The sequence below is a fragment of the Piliocolobus tephrosceles genome, chromosome 16 (assembly GCF_002776525.5).
Source record: "Piliocolobus tephrosceles isolate RC106 chromosome 16, ASM277652v3, whole genome shotgun sequence".
Classification (NCBI taxonomy): Eukaryota; Metazoa; Chordata; class Mammalia; order Primates; family Cercopithecidae; genus Piliocolobus; species Piliocolobus tephrosceles.
Genome location: NC_045449.1, coordinates 60,207,263 through 60,233,466, shown reverse-complemented (window position 1 = coordinate 60,233,466; position 26,204 = coordinate 60,207,263). Strand labels below are relative to the sequence as shown.

At 43.7% G+C, this 26,204-nt stretch overlaps 1 protein-coding gene across 2 annotated transcripts in view; it reads right to left on the bottom strand.

The window, feature by feature from the left end:
* Positions 1–26,204, bottom strand: part of PRKCA (protein kinase C alpha) — a 502,110-nt gene that overhangs the window by 242,183 nt on the left and 233,723 nt on the right. The window contains exon 1 of one of the 2 annotated variants that reach the window (XM_023212011.2): positions 18,638–18,657. The exons of the other annotated variant lie outside the window; for it this stretch is intronic. The gene's annotated coding sequence lies outside the window, so the exon portion shown is untranslated. Of the gene's footprint in view, positions 1–18,637; positions 18,658–26,204 lie in introns of those variants that run through there. 2 annotated transcript variants of the gene reach the window in all.

Below are 26,204 nucleotides of genomic sequence, written 5' to 3'. Positions count from 1 at the left end.
TCCACCTCAGCCTCCCAAAGTGCTGGGATTACAGGCGTGAGCCACTGCGCCCGACCTGGAGGGCTTTTAAGGTCTGTCCCTGCGTAAATAGTCTCTGATTTAAGGACTCCTTTTGCCCAAAACTTTCCCGGTCCAGTGCAAAAGCTGTCACAGATTCAAATGTGTACTGTCCAAACAGTTCCACTTGACCAGAGGCCTGTTCCAATGCACAGGGATGGCAAGCACAGGTGGTCTCAGTTCTTACCAGCACTATTTCCGCCTTGCCTGCATTGGACCATCCATTTTGCCTTTAGTAGGGCAGCATCAGATGTTAACTGAGAAGCGTGCCCGGTCCAAGGGTCATCGTTTTGCACTGCATGGTGGATTACCCCTCAGGTCCACGGCCGAACCTCCATGCAGACCTTCACTGTCAGCTGCTTCACTGCCACCACCTCAGTTGCGGGTATCATCACCTTGGACTAAAACGACTGCAATTGACAACCACTACTCTTCTCACATTCTCTCTTTTCCACTTAAAGTCTGTCCTCCCTCCCCCGTCACTCTCCACTCCTCCTAGGCAGTAGTCAGGAGGTGATCTCACTCCCAGCCTAAAACCTTATAACTCTCTCCTTTGCAGCTTGATGAGAATCAAATTCCTCACTGCACTGGGCCCTGTCTGCCTCTGTCCAGCTCACCTGCCTCAGCCTGCACCAGGTCCCCCTTTGCCCCAGGTGCTCCAGGCCCTCAGCCAAGCTCCTTTCTCCCTGGCATGCTCCCCTCTCCTCTCCCTAGACTGATCCCACACATCCCGAGTCTCCGCTAAAGGTCCCATCCCAGCAAAGCCCTCCTCTCCTATTCCTTACCAGTACTCCTTGTTTTTCGCCTACATAGCACCTACTGTGACTTTAAACAAATAATGTGTTTATTGGCATACATGTTGACTCTCAGTCTCTTCAACAAGACCAGAAGCCCCAGGAGGGGAAATGTTTATGCTTTGGTGTCTGCACAGTGCCTAGCGTCTACCCATAAACAGTTTAACTATCAGGTGCATGAACCACCAATCAAACCAACCACCAGGAGCCTGGGCCTCAAGCCTAGCAGCACAGGGCCCTGCCACATTTCACGAGCATTACTGAATGTACAGCTGTTCCAGTATTGGCTAGAGCTATAAAGTTCTTAAATATTTCAGTATTTGGGAACAGTGGGCAGTATTCAGAAGCAACACAAGGTTCCCTAGATGTCAGCAAATCAGTGCATTTGCTGGCAGGTGTCTGGACTGGATGGGGATGGTGTCCTCTGCCTGTGCAGAACTGGGGCCTGGGAGAGGATACTGGGATGAGAACTTCTATCCAGAGGTAGCTATTCTGTACATGAGCTCAAAACACTGCTCTCTGGCTAACACCCCCTCACAGGCCTGTAGAAAATCTGCCCAGATGGATTTTACCACTCAGAAGAAAACAGCGAAAAAGTACTGGCAAAAAAATTCTAGGTTTTCCAAGTATGGAGAGAAAAGCAGTACTGATAGTATTGATGAAGAAAATCTTTGTGGGTTCTACTATAAAGCACCCTAGAAGAGGTACTTATTTGCCTTTGTTAAAATTCTTCAGAAAAGTACCTGTCCCCCCAATATAAAACACGAATCAGATTTTGGTACCTATTACATGAGAGAGCAGTTGCACCAACAATTATATTGAATTTATTCATTCAAAAATCCTAATGAGTAATCTTTTTCTTGAGATATTTTAAGACTTGCATAATCCATTAGACTGTGTACATAATTTTTTTTTTTTTTTTTTTTTGCACAGGTTTCGCACCCATTCAAAGAGCAACTGTGGGATCATGAGTGACATGTCTAAGAAATGTCAAGCAGGAAATCTATTGTAAGTAGAGTGCATGAATAAAATATATTACTAACAATTTTAGAATCGTAATTTGTATCAAGTTGTCTGTCTCTGTGCAACTTGCTTCACAGAGAGAAGTCTCTGAATAATTCATTATATCCTTCCCAAAGGCCCTTAAAAAATCAGAAACACTGTAGATAATATTCTCTCCCTTAAATGAGAAAATAATCACATAAATTATCAAGTTAGATGGCCCTTCTGGATCCTACCTATCATTCCATTTCCAACCAGCTGAAGAAATTCCCTCTCAGCACAAGGGGAAGGTGGTCACTTGGTCTCTGAATCCAGAGGCTCACAACTTCATGAAACCATCGAATCCAACTATCAACAGCTCCAAACTGCTGGCAAATTTGCTCCTCCATTGACTCAAACTGGTTTCCTTATCCCCTATCCTGATGCCGTGGGGTTCTTCCCCGGGGAGTATCAGGTAGTGTATTAGTCCATTCTCATGCTCTTACAAGGACATACCTGAGACTGGGTAATTTATAAGGGAAAGAGATTTAATTGACACACAGTCCACAGGTCTGGGGAGGCCTCAGGAAACTTAAAATCATGGCGGAAGGGGACACAAACACATCCTTCTTCACAAGGCGGCAGGAGAGAGAAGAAAAAGAGCTGAGCAAAGGGGGAAGCCCCTTATAAAACTATCAGATCTCTGAGAACTCACTATCATGAGAACAGCATGGGAAAAACACCGACCCCCATGATTCAATTGTCTCAAACTGGTCTTGCTCTTGACACAATTCAAGGTGAGATTCGGTGGGGAAACAGAGCCAAAACTGAGCAGATAGCATACCCTCTCCACATTCAACTGCCTTTCAAACATCTCATGAAAGCTTTGAGGTCTTCAAAGTTTCTCTTCTTTTGGTTAAATATTTCCATTTCTTTAGCTCCAGGAATCAACTTTTCCAATAACCTCTTTAAATAATGTATTACGTACTAAAATGGAATTGCATAGCTGTTGTCACCTAATGCCCATGAAGACTATTGTCTTGACGAATAAAAAGAAGAAAGAAAAGATTATTCTCAGAGCACAGGAGGTTAACTCATCTGTTTTAAATGACTCCAGGTACAAATGCACATTTTAGTAGATGTTTTCGGCAATGATGCTAAAACCTTGAATTTTTAAAGTGCCTTTCAGTGAAAGGCCCAAATGTGTTCAAAATGGAAAGCATCCAGGTGGTAAACAGAAACTCGATGCCCGAAAGTGTAGCTCAGTCAAAAAGAGCAACAGTCCCAGGGAGGAGGTCCCGTGGCTGGCTCGCCCATCCAGAGCTCACCTGGATGGATGAATGGCTTCCTTTTCACAGAGCATCTTTCTTTAAAAAAAAAAAAAAAAATAGTAGAGGAAAATTCATTTGACAAAATAAATGAGAAGGCTCTATATTTAACGAGGAACAAAAAAATAATTAGTAGCACGCGTTGCCAAGGTATGACACATGAAATAATTTTATGACTTCTTGGATTCCACACATGTTTAATCTTAAATAGCATGTGGAAGGAAAACCCTTCACCTAAGGACAGTCTAAAATTGCTATGGAAACTGTTTGTCAACTGTGGTAGTTCATAATAGAAGTCTCAGCAATTAAAAAAAAAAAATAAATAACCCACAATACAAAGACTTCTTGTCCCTGTAACTCAAATAAGAATCTGGGTGGAGTTGTTTTCCAGTAGTGTAAGTGGCTCTTAAAGGATAATCTAGGCTACAAGTTGTCTAGACATTTCTTGGATGAAGTTAGAAACTAGGATTTCTACAAGATATACTTCCAAGGAAGGACATTTGCAAAGAGCATCTATGACAACTGGTGGGGAGGCAGCAATCCTGCTTCTCTGTTCAAAGGTGCCCAAGTGAAGTGGGGAAGCATGTGGCACAAAGGAAGTTAAGGACGAACGACGATCCCCCACAAAGATTCTGCAATACAGTAGAAAAGCATGTTCTTGGTGGTGAGGGATCTGCAGGTGGCAACTTCCATAAAAGAAGCCAAGTGTGTGTGACAGCCAACAAGTCTGGTTGTGTGGCACTCCCTCCACCTGCCACACTCAACAGTCCAGAAAGAAAAACAGCCCTTCCTAAGCAAGCATTGTATTTAAAATGCTGTGCTGACTGCACAGGAAGAGATGATACCTGCCTTCAAAGAATTTACAATCTACTGGCTGGGCATGGTGGCTCATGTCTGTAATCCCAGCACTTTGGGAGGTCAAGGCGGGTGGACTGCCTGAGCTCAGGAGTTCGAGACCAGCCTGGGCAACGGGGTGGTAGAAACCCCATCTCTACTAAAATACCAAAAGATTAGCCAGGCGTGGCAGCATGTGCCTGTAGTCTCAGCTACTTGGGAGGCTGAGGCAGGAGAATTGCCAGAACCTGTGAGGTGGACGCTGTAGTAAGTTGATATTGTGCCACTCCTCTCCAGCCTGGGTGACAGAGTGAGACTGTCTTTTCAAAAAAAAAAAAGAATTTACAATCTACTTAAGGTGAATGTGGAATCACAAGTATAATGGGATGGTATCGACACAGTACTACAAGTGTTCAGAGGCAACAGATAATCCCAACTGGCCGGTCCATTCCTGGGGCAAGGAGAGACCTCCTCTTCAACAGAACACACAGCTTGGGAAGCCAAGAGGAAGGACAAGGCTGCTAATGGGGCAGTGGATATCATAACCAAACTCCCTTCACATCCATAGATTTTATTTATTTGCTAGTGCCCCCCACCAAAAAAAGTCCTTTAAAATAACAGGTCATCTTACCTTTGGAGAGTGAGTAGGATCTCAAAAGGTAGAGACGGGCATGGAAATACTGGGGAGAAGAGTTCTAAGTAATAGAAATGATGTGAGTAGTCATGGTAATGTTCTCTTCTAGCCCAAAGTTTGAAACACAGGCCCCAATGGGAACAAGAAACATGTCACAGCGTGATTGGTAACGGAGGCTCTAAAAATCTTCTGGGTCAAGGAAGCCTTTTGCAGGCTTTCTGACACACAGCCTGGGCTCCATGGCTCCACGGGGGCAAGTTCACACTTGATTCAAATTTGAACAAGTCCAAGGCTATTTTTTGAGAAATAACTTTTTTTCTCGTTACTTTTTACTTCTTTTTTTTTCCCATAGAGACGGAGTCACGTGATGTTGCCCAAACTGGTCTAGAGCAATTCTCCTGCCTTGGCCTCCCAAAGTGTTGGGATGACAGGTGTGAGCCACCGTACCTGGCCAGTGAAGTCTTAACTCTGCCCTGGCAGGTTCACTTCTGAACACAGGTGTCTTCTTTCTCTTCATGCCAACATCTGGTGCCCAGCTCTCCGCTTATAGGTCTTATACTTCTCAGCACCATCATTTTAATGACCTCATGCTATACCCCAGCCTCTGAACCACTTTAGCTGTCCATCAGTCTGTCTGAATTCTACCCCAAGGTCCAAGGCTCAACACTGTGCTTTCAAGGAGACTCTCTGGATCACCCCGGTCACACACTTCATCTCCTGAACAATGAGATGGCACCAGCTTTCCTCTACTCCTTAAGCACTAAAGACAGGCCATGTCTTACACGTCTTGGTTCCCTCACAGGCCCTGGCACAGTACCTGAAAAATGAAAGGATCCGCTTCCAAGATGCTGCGCTCATGTCAGTGTCAGCAGGGAGATTCAGTTCCTCACCAGCAGCTCCTTCAAAGGCTGCTTGAGTGTCCTCATGGCATGGCTGCTGGGCTTCCCCAGAGCAAGTGATCCAAGAAAAACAGCATGAGGAAGCTACGAAGCCTTTTACAGCTATTCTCAGAAGTCACACACTGTCACTGCTACCATATTCTATCCATTAGAAGCAAGTCGTGAAATCTAGTCCACATGTAAGAGGGTAAGAGTTAAGCTCTTTACCTCTTGCAGGCAGGAGTATTCAGCAATCTGTGAAAATATTATAAAATGTCAGTAGGAGAGTTCAGGGAACACACAAGAGGAAGGAAACTACCTACCAAAGATCTTTCTAGCTATGGAATTATTTGCTATAGAAAACATTATTTGATCCAATCTCATTTGAGCATAGGGGAGTCTCATAATTTAAAAATCATTCATCAGGCCGGGTGCTGGGTGGCTTACACTATAATCTCAGCGCTTTGGGCGGCTGAGGCGGGTGGATCGCTTGAGCCCAGGAGATCGAGACCAGTCTGGGGAACATGGCAAAACCCCATCTCTACTAAAAATGCAAAAATTAGCCAGGCATAGTGGAACGTGCCTGTAGTCCCAGCTACCTGGGAGGCCGAGGCAGGAAAATTGCTTGAACTCAGCAGGCAGAGGTTGCAGTAAGCCGAGATCGTGCCACTGCACTCTGGCATGGGCAACAGAGCGAGACTCTGTCTCAAAAAAAAAAAAAAAAATTATTCAGATTTTTATAAAATTTAGTTATTCTAGCTGTCTGTATTTAGATGTTCTACTGAAAAGACATACCTGGAGTCATAAAACTGGTAGGTTCTTAAAATAGTTATGTCTAGAGTGTATGTCATCAGACGTGGCGGGAGGCGGCGTGTGACGTGGCTCTCAGTGCGTCCCTGCCTCCTGGTGCTCACACCCTTGTGTAGTCTCTTCTTGAGTGTGAGTTGGACCTAGTGGCTTGCTTCATATGAACAGACTATGGAGAAAATGTCAGGTTGTCATCTCTGTGATTAGAGTATAAAAGACCATGACTGCGACCTTGCTGGCAGTTCTCCCCTCATAGTCTCGGCTCGGATGCTTTCAGGAAGCAAGCGGCCCATGGGGCAAGGAAATGAGGGCCAAGTTCCAGCCAACAGCCATAAGGAACTAAGGGTCCAGTCTAACATCAATGAGGAACTGAATCCTGCCATCAGTCACATGAGCAGGCTGAGAAGCAGATCCTTCCCCAGTCCAGCCTTAGATGATTAGACTTCTGGGCTACAGCCTGGGAGAAACCCTCAGTCAGAAGCACACAGCTGAACTGTGACCCACAGAAATTGCGAGATAATAAATGGTGTTGCCTTAAGCCATGACATTTTGGGGACATTTGTTATATGCAATCCATAAAAAATACATCTTCTTGTTTTGTTTTGGAGACAGGATCTTAGCTATTACCCAGACTGAAGTGCAGTGGTGCAATCATGGCTCACTGCAACCTCTAACTCCCAGGCTCTGTTGATTCTCCTGCCTCAACCTCCCGAGTCACTGGAAGTACAGGCATGCACCACCATGCCCAGCTAATTTTGTAATTTTTCCTAGAGATGGGATTTTGCCATGTTGCCCAGACTGGCCTCAAACTCCTGGGCTCACGTGATCTGCCCACCTCAGCCTCCCAAAGTGCTAGGATTATGGACGTGAGTCATTGTGCCTGGCCAAATACACCTATTGCTTACATTGTACATAAATACATACACGGTAAATAAATCTATAGTATTTAGCATTTAAAGAAATCTCATGGCCCAGGGTTTTATAAAAAAAAAAAAAATCCTAAACATTTTTGAGAATTCAAACTATGCACTTAAGATCGATGCATTTTGTAATATGTGAATTATACTTCATTAAAAAAAAAGAAGAGAAAGATAATCCCCCTCTCTCTCTCATATATATAAATTAGGATTGTCATAAACATGTTTGCTTCAAGTGAAACTTACTGTTCTGCTATGGCAGGCAACCTCTGAGTTCCCCCCTAATTTGCCCCTGCCCCCCGTCCTGGTACTCATGTGTTCAGACAATATCCTCCCCTTGAGTATGGGCTGGACCTAGGGACTCACTTCAAGTATATGGAATATAGCAAAAGCGATGGGTGTCACTCCCGGATTGGGTATAAGACTGATTTCGTTTTGCTCGCCCTCTCTGACTCACTCTGACAGAAGCCAGCTACCATGCTGAGAGCTGCCCTAAAGCAAGGAATCAAGGGAGGCTTCCTCTAACAGCTTGCGAAAAAGCAGGCTTGGAAATGGGTCCTCCCCTACTCAAGGTGTGAGATGGCCACAGCCCCAGCCCATACTTTGATTACAGCCTTGTGTGAGTCCCTGAGGCAGACACCTTGCTCAGCTGGGTACCGATTTCTGACCCAAAGATACCATGAAGCCAAGGTAACATGGCAAAACCCTGTCTCTACGGAAAAGTATAAAAAATTAGCCAGGGGCCGGGCATGGTGGCTCACGCCTGTAATCCCAGCACTTTGGGAGGCTGAGGTGGACGGATCATGAGGTCAGGAGATCAAGACCATCCTGGCTAACACAGTGAAACCCCATCTCTACCAAAAATACAAAAAAATTAGCTGCATGTGGTGGCGAGTGCCTGTAGTCCCAGCTACTCGGGAGGCTGAGGCAGGAGAATGGCGTCAACCCAGGAGGTGGAGCTTGCAGTGAGCTGAGATGTGCCACTGCACTCCAGCCTGGGTGACAGAGTGAGATTCTGTCTCAAAAAAAAAAAAAAAAAAAAATTAGCCAGGTGTGGTGGTGCACGCCTGTGGTCCCAGCTACTCACAAGGTTGAGGTGGGAGGATCACTTGAGGCCAAGAGATCAAGGCTACAATGAGTCATGACTGTGCCACTGCACTCCAGCCTGGGCAACAGAGTGAGATCTTGTCTCAAAAAACAACAATAAAAAAAGATGCTGTGAAATAATAAACATCAATTGTTTTAAGCCACTGTGTTTTGGGGTAATTTACTATATATCAACACAAAATTGATGTAACTGCCCATGTAACTCCTAAGTTATATAGGCTTTAAAAGAAAAGATGCCATTTAATAAGAGCTATGCTTGGCAACAAAAGACATTTTCATAAAACACACAGCTCCCCACTCTTACATGCTCAACAGAATACAGCTTTGCAAGCTCTTTGCAAGAAAGACCAATGTGTTGCTTCCTTTTGCACCTGCATCACACCATGAAGGAGGCAGTGAATGAACGGCCCTCTAATGCTGGCAGGAAGCTTTAATTAGGGTTGTGCTTTCCTTTACCGGCACTGGAGAATCTTTCCCATTTCTATTCCCAGAGCCTTATTGATTGATTGATTGATCAACTGTTTTTGAGACAGAGTCTCACTCTGTCACCCAGGCTGGAGTGCAGTGGCACGATCTCGGCTCACTGCAACCTCTGCCTCCCAAGTTCAAGCCATTCTCCTGCCTCAGCCTCCCAAGTAGCTGGGACTACAGGTACCCGCCACCACACCCAGCTAATTTTTGTATTTTTAGTAGAGACAGGGTTCCACTATGTTGGCCAGGCTGGTCTTGAACTCCTGACCTCAGATGATCTACCTACCTCAGCCTCCTAAAGTGTTGGGATTACAGACGTGGGCCACTGCAGCCGGACCCAGCGCCTTCTTTAATCTGCTGTGGAACTTTCAATTGTCAAGAGACTGGACAGTTTGTACAGAAACTCAGCATGTTTTCCCCAAGGACCTACACTCAGGAACATCTCAAAGGGAAGCCTTTGTGAGAGAATGCTGGCTCAGAAGCAGATGAATATCATCTAACTGGTTTTTGTCCTGGGATCTCATTTTCCATCATGGCTATTTACCCAAGAAATATTGGATCTCTTTACCCAAGAAAAAAGAGTAAAACTCTGCACGTGTGAGAAAAGCAAGTCTCCTTGTGTGTGAGACACTGGGAAGTATAGAAATACAACAGGCCAGGGATTCTCTCAAGTCATTCTAAATGGAGATGCAAGTACCCAGGGGTCTTAAGAGTCTAAAGAGAAACACACAGGGAATTTCAGAGGAATTCCTTAACTGTGAGAGGAGGTAGTGGTGTGTGATGAGAGGTGACTCATATTTCCATAAACTTCATTCCTTTTAGATTTCTTAATCCTTCACTTCTTGTTTGGGCCCAAGGTGAATTCTATCTGTGCCATCACAATTAAGAAACACACCCCACTGACCATTCAAAAGGGGGGAATAAAACCAGCAACATAGGAGGCAATTAAGGATTTCTTTCTTGCTTTAAGAAAAAAAATTCCCAGAATGGAAAATCACTGTCTTTTTTACTCCTCTCTCTCATCAGCAAGTGGCTTGGTTCCTACCAAACACTTTAAATAATTTGGGTTAGAACCACCACCAGAGGAGGTCCAAATGGAATTCACACAACTGCTCAATATCAATTTATGTGAAATCTGTGGTTTCAGCCCCCTTGAAAGTGCTGATTAAAAGCAGGTGGCTACGACACAGGCAAATGCACTGTCATTCCTGTCCCATGGCCTGGAGAGTCCCATGACAACCTCCTCTAAGACTTCAATCTCTTTAGAGGGGCCTGGGCCACAAGTGATTCTTATTACCACATGGCAGAAGGGAGCAACCTGCTGAGCTACACCAGACCCTGGCTGGTTCCCACCCACTCTGTTATCAGCCATAGACGAAAATTAGCATTTCTTCACTAGGAAGAAGTTGAGACCCAGGTTCTGGACGAAGGACTAAGCGTGCATCCCAGCTCCACCCGCACCCAATTTACAACCTTGGGCACCTTAGTCCATCTCTCTAAGCCTCAGTTTCCACCTCTGTAAAACAAGGCAATAATGGCACCTGCACGGTCTTCCTGTGGCTATTGAAAAAAAAAAAAAATTGCCATAAACTTGGTAGCTAAAAATTACAGAAAGTGGCCTGGCATGGTGGCTCATGACAGTAATCCCAGTACTCTGGGAGGCCAAGGCAGGCAGGTCGCTTGAGCCCAGGAGTTCAGCGACCAGCCTGGCAACATGGCAAAACCCTGTCTGTACCAAAAAATACAAAAATTAGCTGGGTGTGGTAGTGCACCTGTGGTCCCAGCTACTCAGGAGGCTGAGGCAGGAGGATCGCTTGAGCCAGGGAGGCAGAGGCTGCAGTGAGCTGTGATTGCGCCACTATACTCCAGCCTGGGCAACAGAGAGACAGCCTGCTTCCAAAAAAAAAGAAAAAATCTTACCAAAATGTATTCTCCTGTGGGCGCTAGGAGGGAATCCAGCTCTCACCCCCTCCAACCTCCCTGCCTCATCAGCATCGCTCCAATCTTGGCCTTGCCTTTTAGAAAGCCCACGGGATGGCATATAGGGCTCATGTGGATAGTCCGGGATAGGGTCACCTTAAGACCCTTTTTTTCCAAATAAGGCAATATTTACAGGTTCCAGCGATTGGGATACGGATATGCATGAGAGGGGGCCACCTCTCAGGATACCACATCACCTATCGTCATGGGTTGTTGTAAAGATTAAGTGAGAAATACCTGTGTGGTACACACAGCATGGTGCCTGGCAGGCAACTTGCTAAGTCCTCATTTGTTAGAGGACTTGTCCTTTAGGCATGTGTGTTGAACTTTGCGCACAGTAGATCCCTCAAGCGTTATAAATCGTTTTCTGGGGGGAGGGAGGTGGCAGGAGATGACTCTCTGCCCCTCTCCTTCCTGCCAAGAGGAAGGAAGTGTCAAGGAGGGGCACCCTCATGGGCACCAGCTGCCTCAGCCCTGTGAGGTCTGGTGACCTTCACCACCATCTCAGTAAATTTTTTGGTCTCTATTTGCACAGCTAAGGAGAAGTGTAAGGAGCTACAGTTTTTGCTTTATAATGTTCTTCCTCTGTCAACTTTAAGGAAACCCCTCTGAACAAGAATCAGAGAAAAGCTCCCTCAGGCTCTAGCCCCACTATTACAGCTACGATTGGTATGGTTTCCCTAATCAGAAAACATTAAAACCCCTTAAACATTTCCATATTTAAAAAATGACTTGGGATCTGTGTACAGGCCTCAAGAAAAAAAGAGTGGAGCAACATGTTTTGCAAACCTCTAAGCAGCCAGGATGTGTCATGAATGTCCTTCCAATATTTCTGGTCAAAATTATCTAAAAGATGTGTGTACTGTTTTCTCATAAGCACTTTCATGTGTCAGAATAAAATGCCATAAGATGGTTTCGCTGCTTGCAAATAATTATTTGCCCAAGTAAATATTTGACTTGAACTGGTGGTATCAAGGGTTCATTATTTTCTACTTCAATGAGGAAACCATCCTATTTTTTTAAGGCATCTGGAAAATATGTCCATGTCCTTCTGTCAATATTTGAACCTGTCAAAATGACTCTCGATTCTCAAGTAACTTTCGATGAAGTTAACAATGAATAGTCATGGAACTTACCCAGGGTGGGTAGGATTCATCACACCTACCAAGGGAACATTTAGTCATTTATAAACAATTCTCGGTAAATAGTAAGGACTAGTGAAACCAGTACTCAACTTAAAGATTCATTGATAACTTCATTCAGTGTATATTCATTGAATAGTGATTATAAGTCTGATGACATCCTAGATGCTAGGAGATGACTCTCACAAGGTTCCTATCCCCTTTGGAGGAAGAGGATAAATCATCTAGTAAAACGTAACACAGGACCTGGGATTGGGACTGAGATTGAGGTGTGTGTCATCCACAGCAGGGCACAGAGGGAGACCACAGCTGACTGCATTGAGTGATTCAAAGAAGGCAAGACTTGTCTTGGTCTTGAAAGGGAAATAACTGTTTGAAAGATAAGTGGAGGGCAGGGTGTTCAAGTTCAGTGTGAGCAAAGTTCAGTGATGTAACATACACAGGCATATGTAGAGACAGAAACACGTTACCTAAGTGAGAAATGAAGGTAGATAGGTAAGGGCAAGATCGCAAAGGTAAACTGGTGAAACTCCAGACTACTGAAGACAAAAGGCAAGAAATAACAAGGAGCTCACCTTAAGTCAGCAGTAGTAGGAATACACAGGAGGGGACAGATACGGGAGATGCTACAGGAGCTTAAAGCCATAGTATTTGATGCTTGGCAAAATGAGGGGAAATACAAGTAAACTGTTGTAAGGTTCTTACACCATACGTGATGTGGTACAATATTGTTGGAAAGTAGACTGATTGATTAAAGATTTATTCATTTATTCATTTATTTATTTATTTATTTATTTATTTATTTATTTATCTATTTTTATTTTTTGAGACAGAGTCTCACTCTGTTGCCCAGGTTGGAGTGCAGTGGCATGATCTCAGCTCACTGCAAGCTCCGCCTCCTGGGTTCACGCCATTCTCCTGCCTCAGCTTCCCGAGTAGCTGGAACTACAGGCGCCCACCACTGCACCCAGCTAATTTTTTGTATTTTTAGTAGAGACGGGGTTTCACCATGTTAGCCAGGATGGTCTCGATCTCCTGACCTCATGATCCACCCGCCTCGGCCTCCCAGAGTGCTGGGATTACAGGCGTGAGCCACTGCACCCGGCCTGATTAAAGATTTATATTACAAGCCCTAGAACCACAAAACAAAACAAAACAGAACACGAAGAAGTAAAACTAATGCTGTGGGTTGTATTGTGTTCCCCAAAACAATATCTCAAAGTCTTTACTCCAGGTCTACGTGAAAGTGACGTTATTCGGAAATAAGGTCTTCGCAAATGTAATCAAGTAACATGAGGCCAATATTGGAATATGGTAGCCCTTAAATCCAATGATTGATATTTTTATAAGGAAAGAAAGATTTGGAAATGGCAGGCACACACAGAGGGAAGATGGCCATGTGAAGACAGAGGCAGAAATTGGAGTGATGCAGCCACAAGTCAATGAACATAGAGGATTACCGGCAACTAACAGAATATAGGAAAATGCAAGGAAAGATTCTTGCCAAGAGCCTTCAAAGGAAGCATGACGCTGCCAAGGCCTTAATTTTGGAATTCAAGCTTTCAGAACTGTGTATGAATATATTTCTGTTGTTTTAAGACACTATGTTAATCTGTTATGGCAGCCTTAGAAACTAATACAGCTAACCATATTAGAAACTAATATAGCCAAACATAATAAAATGAAATAATTAAAAATACTCAATTATCCCAAAAGAAGGAAAAGGGGAACAAGAGGATGAACTGAATGCAAATAGAAAGATGATAGTGGTCATTAAATGCAAATTATAATCCCAGGTAAATTAATGATAATTCCATTACATATAAATGGTGTAAAGACTGCAATTAAATGGCAAAGATTGTCACAGCAGATAAAAAAGGACTAGACTACATACTGATACTGTCTACATGAAACTCGTTTTATAGACTTAAAGACACAGATATATGAAAAGTAAAAGGCTAAAAAACAAAATATCATGTTAACATTAATCTAAAGGAAAGCTAGACTGGCCAGACTAATATCAGACAGTAAATTTCAGAGCAAAATTAATAAGTCTCAGTAAGGTTTATTCTCATACAAAATCTAACTTACTTTTTTTTCTAAAAGAAAAATGAATATGGTAAATGACTTTCCAATCACATCACACACTTCATATTTTCCACCAACGTTCGTTAAACATTTGGATTCTGCAGGACACATTCTGCACTGACTACGATTTCTATAATGATCAGATTTTTTAAATGTTCTTCTCTTTTGTATTTGTGTTGATAAACTTTTGCTTGACATTTTTCCTTGAAGAAAGTAAACATAGCCTGCCAAAAAATGATATTGACAGAGCCTAAGTCATTAAGCCTTTTTTTCTCATTAATTCTCCCAATATTTTAGCTCTAGTAATCCAGCCCTAGACAAAAACACTGGTAGCTCACACTCAGGAATGCATGATGTGATGTAGGATTTAAAAAAAAATAAGTCTTAATCCAAGGATACATTTTTAAATGTAAAGTCATACAGTATGTAAATCTGTATTAAACTCCTGTAGCACCGACAAGCAGAAATAAAATTTTTGAAAGCTCAGAGAAGTATCTTCCAACATTTGCTTAAGCCTAGAAAAAAGTCTGGCAATCAATAAACATTTGATAAACTTAAATAACATAACCTTGGGTAAGTTACTTATCATTTCGTCATCTGTAAAATAGAGAAAATAATGGTAATTTATTAACCACCTAGGGAAATTGTAATAATTTACTTTCAAACATTGATATCGGTGGCCGGGCATGGTGGCTCATGCCTGTAATCCCAGCACTTTGGGAGGCTGAGGTGGGTGGATCACCTGAGGTCAAGAGTTGGAAACCTGCCTGACCAACATGGTGAAACCCCGTCTCTACTAAAAATACAAAAATTAGCTGGGCGTGGGGGCGCATGCCTGTAATCCCAGCTACTTGGGAGGCTGAGACAGGAGAATGGCTTGAACTCAGGAGGCGGAGGTTGCAGTGAGCTGAGATCACGTCACAGTACTCCAGCCTGGGTGACAAAGCAAGACTCCATCTTAAAAAGAAAAAAAAAAAAAAGATGATATTGGTAATTCTTTCTTTGAATAAAGAAGACTAAAAGTACTATAACAAGGCTTCATGTAACTCTCACTGTAAGGGAGTATCCTCATTTTTCTGGAAAACTGAATATTTTCTTTCTATGTACTAAGGCTTGTTTTCAGTCTTTTTTAAACCAGCATGTATACAAGTATTTCTAAAATGCATTTTAAGTCCTTGTTTTCTTAAACAGAGTATGTCAATATACTTTAACATTTTCTCAGTGATCACAGTGGTGTTTATAGTGTTTTGGTTCACAGCAATGGGTTCATGAACTACATGGGGATCTTCTTCCTAAACTAAGTGGCTGTGAGAAATCTTTTGTAGTTGTTGTTGTTTGAGATGAAGTCTCACTGTGTTGCCCAGGCTGGAGTGCAGTAGTCTGATCTTGGCTCACTGCAGTCTCCACCTCCCGGGTTCCAGCGATTCTCCTGCCTCAGCTCCCCCCATCACCCCAGTAGCAGGGACTACAGGTGCGCACCACCACATCCAGCTAATTTTTGTATTTTTGTTTTTGTTTTTGTTTTTAGTACAGTCAGGGTTTTCACCATGTTGGCCAGGCTAGTCTCGAACTCCTGACCTCAAGTGATCTGCCTGCCTCGGCCTCCCAAAGTGCTGGGATTACAGGCGAGAGCCACAGCGCCCAGCCTAGCAATCTTGTTTCTGTACAGTTACAGGAGCTGCTGAAGTTCAGTGCTGCTCTCACTGATCTACTGTTTTATTATCCTCCCATTTTCTGCTTCTGACATTTGACACCAGAAAGCCAGCAAACCAGGCTTGTTTCAGAACTCTGGGGTGTGGCCTTTTCTACGGTGTAGGGCACATGGACTTCATGATGCCTCTTAGGATTGCTAAGTGCCTAACAATGTTCAGTTCCGTCTTCAGCACAGTACTATGTTGCTTCGTATTTCTGCATTATAAAATCTGCCTGATAAATAATCCGCTTGTTCCTCTCGTATGCTGACAGATTTCTGCATGGTCAATGGAGCTTAGTGTATTTATATAAAATACAAGTCTGGGAGAGTTTCCTTATAGTTCAAATATATTAATTTAATGTTCAAAAGAACGTAATTGTTTCAAGCAACATACTAGTAGACAAGCTGGAACTCACTGATTTCATTCCATTAGTCTCAAATAACAAAGGATACTTCATAGCATCAAAAGCCAGACCCTACAGTAACTTATGTTTTAGTATCTTACAGTTTCTCATTATATAAATAATAAAATGACAGGGGTTTTGGTGAGAAGGAAGAGAGAAGAGCCACATGGTATTCAAAGAATGCCAGAAAACCACAAATACTGCATTCTTTTGAACACTCAATTAATATACTTGAACTATAATGGAAACTCTCCCAGACTTGTATTTTATATAAATACACTAAGCTCCATTCACTGTGCAGAAATCTGTCATCATACGGAAGAAAATAAGTTGACTATTTATTAGGCAAAATTTATAATGCAAAGCGCTAAATCAGGCACATTGCATTAAACATTATACTGACTATAAACAAGGATAGAAATTACAGAAGTTCATAGCTTTGGAAATTGAGTGAAAATAACAGCATAATTCAACTTTATTGGATGCCTATAGATGAAACAATAATTGACTCTTAACTGTAACTCCAAGATATTTTATGACTATAACATTTTCTAAGTACAGTAATCTACTTGAAAAATACCTCACTGACTCATCAAATCCTATCTTTAGAATGTTACCCTCATTCCAAGAAAATCTCATGCATACACTAGAATGAAATGACTTGTCAAATACAATTTGAATCCAGTAAAACAAAAAAAATGCATTAATCTGTACTTTATCATTAATAGCATGATAATTTTTCAAGTGAAACACACACAATACAATACACGTTTGTTGAGTCTTCCCAATGGCTCCCACTTGTCTTTCCAACCTTCATATCCTTCCGCAGGCCTTTGCAGAGGAATCCCTTCCGACTATCGGTCCCTGAAGAATTCTCACACTTCCTGACACCACGCCTCTACTCAGGGTGCTCTGCCCTCCCTACTTAGGACTATCTTGTCTCCTCACCCAAGTATTAATGGAACATCTTTCCAGGTCCTTCATAACTGCCCTATTTCCCAAAAAGACTTCCTGGGACAGAAATAATCCCTCCTTGCTCTCACCCCCATGGTACTCAGCACCTGGTACTCTCACGTGGGACTTCTATGCTCTGGGTTTTCTTACACACACGTGGCTTACTAACTGCCTATCTCCCAACCACACACAGGAAGCTCTTAAGGCCTAGCAACACCACTGTATGTCCACAGAAACTAGCATGAAGACTGCGCACGTACAAATTAATTGCAAACCACATCGTGAAAATTCTAAGCATAAAGAAAGAAAAAGGTCACATTTTAAACACCATCTAATACAGAACAGGTTAAGGCCTCTCTGTAATAATTTTAAAGTTAAGGGGAAAATGCTTGGCTCAGTCCACTCCGTATAAACTCTTTAAACATTAACTAGTAATTTTAAAGGCATGAAATGACTTTTTCCCCTGGGGCTTTATATAGAACCATAATAATTGCAACATGAGCTTAAGGCCTCTGTAAATACCTGATACTAAAGTCCTATTGTGAGATTCCACGTGGTGGCTTGTTATCAGCCTTACATAGAACAAATGTGGTCGGCCAAAAATTTACTGTGGGACTCAAAAACATTTTAGGGGCTCATACAAGCTTAGGGTCTTAACATTTAAGCGATAACCGAGAGGCATGCACTGATAGAAAATCCTAAGAGACTCAGAAGAGTTTTAAACAATGCAGTTGTACATTTTTATAGGGCGCATGTTCTGAAACCTTGAAAATACACATATGTAAATGTCATATGAAGCCATGTCATTTTTACTTAATTTTTGGCATAACCTGTAGCCTCAAAAAGTCTTTGTGGCTTGTGTGTGGCAGGCACACGGTGTCAGATGCACTTCCAAAGTGCCATGAGGCGTGGACTGGACGTCAGCTCCGCTTTGCACATGCAATTCCTGCCTGCAGAACTGCAGCTAGCATCTGCTGCCTCTGGCATCTGCTGCCTCTGGATCAGTCTCTATTTGGAAAGTGGGAATTATTTTTTCTTCCACATCCAAGACCAGCAGAGTAGCTTTCAATCCCAGTCAACTGCTCTTTGCTGCAGAAATCAATATAAGCAACAGGGGAAAAAAACAATAAAGGGACTAAGCCTCCATAATCTTGCATTTTCCTTTGGCTCTGCAAAGGTGCCCTCATTTCTTTAAAGAACACGAGAGGCAGGAGCTTGAGGTGGGGGCCGCAGGGGCACGTACCACAAGACCTTCTTACTGAACTACAATCTGCAGCTAACTCTTGGTCAATCTCTGCAGTGGAGAAACAGCACACAACATATTAAAATCTAGTTTAACAGCAAAACAAAACCCCTCATTGTTCACATCTTTGTTCAAACTTTCTTACTAGAGTTCCTTCTTACAAAAAATAAGATGGACCCATTTGAGAGTCTACTCTAAATCTTGCCCTCCCCTGTAGCTGGAATGTTCCCTAAACAGCTCTGAGATGGCCAGAGAATACCACTGGAAACAGCTAGTAACAGCCACTTCCTACCTCTGTAGGGGTCTACCAAATACTTGCACATACCTTGTCTTATGTGGTCATTTTCCACAGTGTGGGACACCATAGGTTTGACCATTTTCTCAGCTGAGAAAAGGGAGGCTCAGGGAGTGCCCAGAGAAATATACAAGGAAATAGGTCCAGGAAGTGCCAGATCTCGAGGTCAAACCACGATGCGAATAACTACCCTTGACTGCCTCTGTTGTAAGCCACCACATTCGATCTTTTGATAGAGAAGTGGGGGACTCAAAGAAGTGACAGAGACAGAACCGGGGGTTTCACACAAGGTCTCACAGAGCCTAGAGCCTGAATTCCATCTCTACCTAGGAACCCTCTGCAAAATCCAGATGTTCTGCCTTCAGGCCCAGCTGGCCTTTGACCACAGAGCACGCACAAAGTTCAGCAAGGCCCCACTGGGAGGCCCCACTCCACTCCGAGTGCTGCTTCTAACTGCAACCCCCGCACGGCAGCCCAGCCCGCCACCCAACTGACTGCTCTGGGCTATTTATGAGACGGTCCCTGCTCTCGGGAGATGTCCCTCTTTGGATTATTCATCCTCTCCTCACCCCCAAAGAAGCAAAACCAGCACATGCTGTCCCCCAGCGCCAAGCCCCACTCCAGGGTTTGCAGGCAGCTACCTCCCTCTCCGCCCCCTCTTTTAGAGACAGTCAGGGCTCCAGACTCTCCGCTGGGCTCTGTGCTGAATGTTACCCTTTGTCTCAGAACCCGGGGCTGGCTCTGACGGCTGGAAAGCCTGAACAACAATGATGAATCAGAGTATTTATTTTTGAGGTTTTCTCCAAGCTGCCTCTTCATCAGCTCTTAAATAGCAGCATTCAAGCTGTCACAGACACTTCCCGAAGTTTGCTGGCCTAGGGTTCCCAATGGGGAAAACATCACCTCCCTGGCAACAAATGCAACAGCTTAACACCCCTTCTGCAGGAGAGGCACCAACTGCATCTCTCCAAAAGACGGGTGGCCTACATGTTTAAATTGATTTTCGAAATTATTTTCAAATCTCTCGGGTTGCGTGAGCAGGGGTAGATTTCTATTTCTAAAGTGTGGTGACCTTTTCTAAAACTGTTTTATGCTTTTCACTCTTCTGTGATTGGTGCCACCTAGGACTGCACGCTGCATTCATTTGGTGCATCTGAGTGAGCTGTTTAATCCAGAACAAGGAAACTCGTCCCTTCAGATCTGAATTAAAGCAGCATCTCTCTGGGTATGATGAGGTTTGCTGATGTTAAACTCTCATCTAAAAGTTAGCCATTCTTATTAAGATTGAAAGCTTAGGCCGGGGGCGGTGGCTCACACCTGTAATCCCAGCACTCCGGCAGGACGAGGCAGGCAGATCATGAGGTCAGGAGATCGAGACCATCCTGGCTAACACAGTGAAACCCCGTCTCTACTAAACATACAAAAAAATTAGCCAGACGTGGTGGAGGGCACCTGTAGTCCTAGCTGCTGGCTGGGGAGGCTGAGGTGGGAGAATGGTGTGAACCTGGGAGGTGAACCTTGCGGTGAGCCGAGATTGTACCACTGCACTCCAGCCTGGGGGATAGAGCAAGACTCCGTCTCAAAAAAAAAAAAAAAAAAGGATTGAAAGCTTAAATCAAATGAATTTAATGAAATAACTAGCCTTGCAAAGGGGAAACGTAAGAAAAACTCACAAATTAGAAACGTATTGTTTCTTGCTGTGCTGCTTTACAGCTTGTCATAGCAGAACAATAGTCTCTACCTAAAGCATTTATTTACACACAGACACTCAGCCTGACGTTTAAGAGTGCAAAGGAGTTTTTTAAAAAAAGGCAGTCGGGGAAAAATCAAGAGTGAAAATCTGAGGACACCACACAGAAATACAATGATATCTACACATGAAACTCAGTCTCCAATAAAAAACGTACATTTGCCTGTGAACAGATGAGCCTTGGTAAGTGTTGAGATCAGAAGGGAGTGGACTGTTCTTTTCATCACAGTTCGGAAGATAAAAGGAGAAGCACAGACTGCTGATAAAAGTCTGGCAGCATAACTGCTAATATGCCTATGCCTGCGATGAGGGCCTCAGATACCGGGGCTCAGGAGACAGCGTGTGGTCAGCCGAAATGGTGACACTGTTCTCCCTGGGATGGCCCTCCTGGGTCCTCTGGGCACATTATACTGTCAGGTAGTTTGCTAACTGGAATGCTTTCTGGCTAAGGGCGGAATTCTGTTTTGCACGGTACTCATTCCAACCTACGAAGGTTATCCCCAAGTCCTAAATGCCACTAATGCCCATCACTGGATCAGGAGAGTACTACCAACATGGGATGAAACTGAAGAATAAAAATAGCTGCCATTTACTAACTGCTGGAGATCCCACCAGATGCTTCAGTCTACTCATCATTTAACCCTCACAAAGCCACCCCATGCTAGTCTCCCATTATGCAGAAGAGGAAACTAAGGTTCAGAGAGGTTAAGTAACTCTGAAAGATGCACAGCTTTAAGCGACAGAACTGGAGTTTCAAAGCTGCGGAGTTTCAAAGTCGCGTTCTTTACCCTGTCACACATCTCCAGAAGGGATCAGCTCTGCACCCTCACTACTTCCAAAATAAAGTCTTCAGTAACATCAAGAAAAAGAAAAGGGGCCAGACGTGGTGGCTCACGCCTGTAATTCTAGCACTTTGGGAGGCAGAGGCGGGCAGATTGCCTGAGCTCAGGAGACTGGCTTAGGCAACATGGTGAAACCCTGTCTCTACTAAAAATACAAAAAATTAGCTGGGCATGGTGACATGAACCTGTAATCCCAACCACTCGGGAAGCTGAGGCATGAGAACCCCTTAAACCCAGGAGGTGGAGATTGCAGTGAGCCAAGATCATGCCAGTTCACTCCAGCCTGGATGACAGAGCAAGACTCCATCTCCAAAAACAAAACAAAACAAAAACCCATAGTAAAAGAAAAGGCACCATGCACAGGCCCCTGGATACGAAGCAATCTCTTACTCAAAAGAAATATAAAATGTCTAGGAGCTTCAGAAATGGGAAAGTAGAAAATACTTCTATTTTGTTCAGGGAAACGTTGGTATTTTTTGACTGCAAAGATGAGATGGGAAGATGACAAGTCTTAAACACATGCTAAAGAAAGTTCCATCAGATTTGTGTCTCATGACTTTTCTTATGACATGCTCTGAAGAACACAAGGCATTCGGATGACAGAGAAAGCTGTCTATACAAAATCTTCCCAAGTACATTAATATTTAAGTGGTGCCCCACATATACAACCTAAAGAATCCCAACTATAGTCTCAATCAAATCACAAAGAACACCTGGCATTTAACAACGCAGTTGTGATTCTTAACACTACCTCCTAAAACCATCCTTAGATCCCTAGACCCACAGACTCATAAGGTTAGAGTTCATTTCAAAATTTTGTGCTTTCTCAATGATACTTACCTGCAAGCTTATCTGTGGCCCCAAATAATTCTCATCATAAATTATGGTAATAATTTACTTCGGTGGACCTGGTTTTGGTGAATTACAGATCTCAAAAAGAAAAAAAGGACTGAAACACCGTGGTTTTCCTCCCCACCCCTGATCCTGGGTAGGCAAGAGTCCTCAATACCTGGACGCATGCTAAATTACTACGAATAAAAAACAGCTTCAGGAGCACAGTCGGGGCTTCCCTGAGAGTAAAATTCACGAGGAAGAACTGGAGCCCAGAGAGTAAATTACTGAAACACAGATTCTAATAACTGGGATGATCTACACAAAGAATGCCCAGCTGTACGCACTGGATATGGTGGAGGGGATTTTACAGGCCAGCTCCGTGAGACTAAGCCCCCGTTATTCACCTCTATCTATCGAGCACTCATCGCAGGGCCTGGACCCACATAGTGCTCAATCTGATGAGTACAGGAGGATAAAAGAAAGGACAGGTGGCTCCATCTGTCCCAGGAATCCACAGGAATCTGTCACATGATCCACTGCAGAAAACTAATTCCCACGGGGGAAGAGCAGTTGGAGCCGTCTCGTTAGCTCTCCTTACTAACAACAATGATAATAATAGTGATAACCACCATCACTGATAGCTTCTACTGCAGCCATTGGTGATGATGACATCAACAACAGCAATTTCCCTTCTGCAGCTCAGAGGTGTTCAGCAAGAAGTCCAAGGTTACATGGCCAGTAAGGGAAGCAGCAAGATTCAACCCGGCTCCTCCAGCTCTGAAGTTAACTATGTTTATGCTATTCTAATATTTCAGATATTTTAATTTGCATTATCCTTCTTTACCCAGACTGCATAATCTATGCTGTAACCTCATTACAGCCTTCACATGTGGGTTTTATATTTCTAATCTTGTGTGTTTTTCGCGGCTTTTCTCTGAATGACGGATCAGTGGAGGATCTATCCGCAAGTCAGACAACTGCATTCAGATGGTCCGAACTGGACAGAGTACACCAGGAAAGTTCTAGTCACATAGACAAATAGCTCATGTTTCTTACATACCATTTTCCTATCAGGGCTTCTCAATGTCATTTGGGACTGTGATCAGAAATATACTGAAAGGACTGTAAGAAATGTCAGAACTGGAGAGGCAGAGCATGTGCAAAAAAAAAAAAAAAAAAATTAGTCCAAAACCAGGTAAGAAACAGAAATTATGAGTACATTAATATGAGAGGACAGAAGCCAACAGCTATCCAAGGTCAGGCAAATAATTAATAATTAGGGGAATAAGGAAGGGAAAGAAAGGAAATGCTGTCCATTCAGTATGTTCCAGGCATGATGCTGTTTTGATGTAAGTTTTCACTTTTATTTCAATGGTAGGTATTTATTGAAAAGGAAACTGGAGGTCTGGCTTGGATGATACAACCCCACAGCTGTGTGGAGCCACTCATTAAAAGGAGGGGAATGGACTAGAAGACTTTGTGGTCTCACAGTTCTCTGATATCCTGTAACTGTTTAAATCTGTTGTGAGAACAGAGACAGTGACCAGGTAGTGAGGAGATCCCACTGGGATTAAAAAGGGAAGGACAGATCCAACAGGAGCCGCCAAGAAAAGGTCTCAGGCTCCTCTGATGGTCTGCAGACCCCTCAAGAGCTGTATTTTGTGCCCTTACTCTGGTGAGAGCCAACCCCAAGGAAGCTGGGCCAGCACAGAGCTGATGGGGACACCCACCCCATCAGGTAGAGGCCTGCTTGGCAGCAGGGGTAGGGGAATTTGGGTCCAAGAAGGACTGAAGGTTAAAGAAGTTGTACTGCACGTTTGTGTTTATTAACTGTCCCGCAAGACATCAATACATTTCTTTTTCTGCCATATGTTGGCTTGTGGTAAGAGCCCCTAATCTGATGGACACACAGATCAACAGATGGCCTATTTATACTCAAGAAGATCTTAAGGAAGTCTTATCCTTGGTGAGTTTTCCCATCTGGCAAAACATGAGATGTGCAAGAGGCAGTGTAGATGGGCAGTGAAGGGTGGTTAAAAGTGTGAATTCACAAATCACAAAGCAGGTTCAAGTCCTGCCTGCAGCTGAGTATGCCTTGGAAAAGTTACTCAACCTCTCTAAGATGTTTCTTTGGCTACGAAGCAAAATGTTAACAGTGCAATCTCAGAGAGTTGGGGGATAATTTGAGGAATAATTCACATGGAGTGCTGAGAACAGCACCTTGTAGGTAACACACACAGGGTAAACGCTAACTACTATTATTACTTACGGTGGTGGTGGTGTAAGTAAATAATTGTAACAAAGCATTCTTTATACTCTAGTCCCACTGAAATGGAAATAAATTCCTATCAGAAATCTTTGGATTAATAAAATCAGCATATGACACTAGACAGCCTACGTCTACCCCAGGCAATTCCCCTTCATGTCACTGTCAGTAAGGAAACATACAGGAGAGGGTCAAATTACCATGAGTCCTTAAAAGGTTCACTTGTTCATTTCCCTCATGTTACAAGTTTATTACTCAAATACATTGGGCCCCAACGTTCAGAAAGATCAACTTGTGATTTTTTTTTTCCTTTTTCTTTCTTTTTTTTTGAGATGGAGTCTTGCTCTGTTGCCCAGGTTGGAGTGCAGTGGCGCGATCTCCACCTCTCAGGTTTGCGCCATTCTCCTGCCTCAGCCTCCCAAGTAGCTGGGACTACAGGCGCCCGCCACCACAACCGGCTAATTTATTGTATTTTTAGTAGAGATGGGGTTTCACCGTGTTAGCCAGGATGGTCTCGATCTCTTGACCTCATGATCCACCCGCCTCGGCCTCCCGAAGTGCTGGGATTACAGGCATGACCCACCGTGCTCGGCCCAATCAACTTGTGATTTCTAATACTCAGAATACAAAACCCAAGAGGAAGTCAGACAATTATGGATAAGAAGCGACCTTCATCAGATATGAAATACCAGCAGAATACACAGAAGACAATGGAATCTCCCTCATGCCTCAGAGACCCTGAGTCCGCCTGCTCGTTAGAACAATAATAACTGACCCAGTTCCCATCCCAGGGGAATATGCAGATACAAAACCTCGGCTCCAACACAGAATTGTGGTCAGCTCCACTTGGGAAGAAAGTGGTCAAGGTCAATGTAATCAAAACTAATCGTTTTCTAACTAATCAAAACTAATCGTTTTTTCTTGGGGGGGCGGGGGCGGGGGCGGGGGGGGGGGGCAGCAGTTCCAGAAAAGGTCATAATCTTCCTATTGCCTCTAAATGACAGAAACATATAGGCTAAAAGTTGGAAGCTCCACTTCCCACTCCTCCAAAAGGCAGGGCTCCATAAACACTGCAGCATTACAGAAGGAACAAAGGGACGGGCTGATGCGCTGCAGAGTCCGACAACTTCCAGACAACTTGTTTAAACGCTTGAGAAGCCGGCTTGTCTGTGCTGCCCTTTCCAACAGCCTCTACCGGGGAACACATTCCTCTGCAGCAGCAGAAAGAAGCCTGAGCAACCAAAAGCCGCTCCCCCAAGTCAACAACAGCCTTGCAGGAAACTCGCAAAAGAAACAGGGTCTGCCTGGCTGGGGAGGCGGAGTGGGGGTGGCTGCCTGACCAGGGGAGCGGCAGCCTGGACAGTCTCCTCTGGATCTTGCCCGGTTGCTGGTTGCCTAAGACCAACCCACTGGGTATCAATTTAAAGCCTTAGATGGGAAAAACAAAGGTCAAGATGAGTCTGTAAACCAGGAGGAGGCAGAAGGCTGACCCTACCACATTTCTCATTTGCCTAGCCAAATTCAGCATTCATTATAAATCAAGCAGTCAACACACAGACTAACAGCCTTGGGTGTGACTTATTTCAAGACACATGGCCTTAATAATTATTTGAGGCAAACCAGGGGGGATCAGGACAGGCCAATACTGAGCTCCAAAAAGGAATGCAGTAAAACAGGGGATTTGGCCAATGCCCTGCTGCCTTTAGAGGACAAAGGCCTATCTCATCAGAATTAACAGTGAGCCCAGGAGCAGAGGAAACATTTCTTCTTTTAGGCAAACCAAATGCAGTTACATTGGTTAAGAGAAGATGTGACGGGGAAGAAGTAGTGAATTCATGAAATTTATTTTAAAAAGGGCCTATGACTGTACTGCTGTTTTAGGGCATCCTTTTAAGAATCACTTGG